The 1,975-nt window shown below is 35.0% G+C and overlaps 1 pseudogene; it reads left to right on the plus strand.

The window, feature by feature from the left end:
• Positions 1–565: 565 nt before the first annotated feature.
• On the plus strand, positions 566–1,489 carry LOC114207436 (trafficking protein particle complex subunit 13 pseudogene; annotated as a pseudogene).
• The last annotated feature ends 486 nt before the right edge of the window (positions 1,490–1,975 follow it).

Raw genomic sequence — 1,975 nt, forward strand, 5'->3', positions numbered from 1 at the left:
TCATAGCAGCAATGTCCACAATAGCCAAACTGTGGAAAGAACCGAGATGCCCTTCAACAGATAAATGGATAAAGAATATGTGGTCCATATATACAATGGAATATTACTCAGCCATCAGAAAGGATGAATACCCACCATTTGCATCAACATGGTTGGAACTGGAGGGGATTATGTTAATTGAAATAAGTCAAGCAGAGAAAGACAATTATCATATGGTTTCACTTATATGTGGAACATAAGAAATAGCATGGAGGACATTAGGAAAAGGAAGGGAAAAATGAGGAGGGGGAAATCAGAATGGATGATGAACCATGAGAGACTATGGACTCTAGGAAACAATCTGAGGATTTCAGAAGGGAGAGGGGTGGGGGATGGGTTAGCCCAGTGATGAGTATTAAGGAGGGCACATATTGCAAGGAGCACTGGGTGTTATACACAAACAATGAATCATGGAACACTACAGCAAAAACTAATGAAGTACTGTATCATGACTAACATAACATAATAAAAAATAATAAAAAATTTTTAAATTTTAAAAATAAAAAAAAAAGAAAATACTGATCTTCAGACAAGCATTCAGCCTTTACATCTTTTGGTCTTCATGGCTACCATGGCAGAACATACATCCAATTGTTGTATTGATGATGTCATTCATGACAAAATAAGGACACTGGAAGAGTCATACCTGCAGGTTCAGTTCTATACAACACAGTGTGGAGGAAAGATGTTTTTTAGTAAACTGTGCTTATTTTCTTTCCTCCCACCATTGGAAGTTAAAACTAAGTTTTATAATTCAGAGATAAGTGACTTATTTCTTGAAGTCCAAATTCAGAATGTTTCATCTTCAACTGTCTTTATACAAAAGGTTTCGTTAAAACCACCTGAAATGTACACTGGGGCAGAATTGAATACAGTCAGTCAGGCTGGTGAAGATGAGTGTACCTTTGGAACAAGAACATTTTTGCAGTCAATGGAAGGATGCCAGTATTTATACTACCTTAAGCTTAAACCGGAATTTTCAGAGAAAGCTGGTATAATTAGGGGCCTCACAGAAATGGGAACATTGGATATAGTGTGGAAGAGAAATCTAGGCGAAATGGCAATGCTACAGACAATCCAGCTAGAAAGAAAGGCTCCAGATTACGGAAACATGAGGCTGTCTTTGGAAACAATCCCAGATACTGTAATTCTAGAAGAGCCTTTTCAAATTATCTATAAGATAACAAACTGCAGTAGTAGGAAAATGAAATTGGTTTTGAGGATGTGTGATACAGATTCTATTCGTTGGTGTGGAAGTTCAGGAAGGTATCTTGGAAAGCAGCCCCCAAATTCATCTCTCTGCTTCACTCTGACACTACTGTCCTTAAAACTGGGCCTGCAATATGTCTCTGGCCTACAGATAACAGACAAAGTATTAAAAAAAAAATATGTCTGTGATGACCTTACAAAGGTCTATGTAATACCTTCCATAGTTAAAATGAAAAACTGAAGAAAATTTCTCGTGTTATGCTTTCCCTAAAGAAGTTTTACATACATTTGTCGGCATCAAAATGATCAACTAATAGCAAACTTACAGACTATTTTCATTCAATTCCTTTGAGACTGTGAATGCCTGTGATAACCATTTGTTGATTTCAAAAAAAAGCAATGTATTGATTTTCATCTTATATTAAATACTCTCTAACATTTCTTGTTTTAGTAAATCTGGTATTGAGAATATAAAATCTTAGTGGTATATTGATAATTTAAATAATTATTATGGCTTACTTGTTAAGATTTCGACTTATCCTATTTTATTTTTTTCCTCTCTCCTTTTCAGCCAAAAGAGAAGTAACTATCAATGACAGTGCTTAATATAATTCAGGATGACTCTCATTATTTAAACATGTTGACATCTGCTACCTTTAAAAGACAATCTTTTTAAATAGTATTCCAAATTTATCAGAGCTTACATTTATGTGACACACTGAACTGG

Source organism: Eumetopias jubatus, unplaced genomic scaffold (genome assembly GCF_037043125.1).
Source record: "Eumetopias jubatus isolate StellerSeaLion01/CBP00866 unplaced genomic scaffold, mEumJub1_p1.0 scaffold_11, whole genome shotgun sequence".
Taxonomy (NCBI): domain Eukaryota; kingdom Metazoa; phylum Chordata; class Mammalia; order Carnivora; family Otariidae; genus Eumetopias; species Eumetopias jubatus.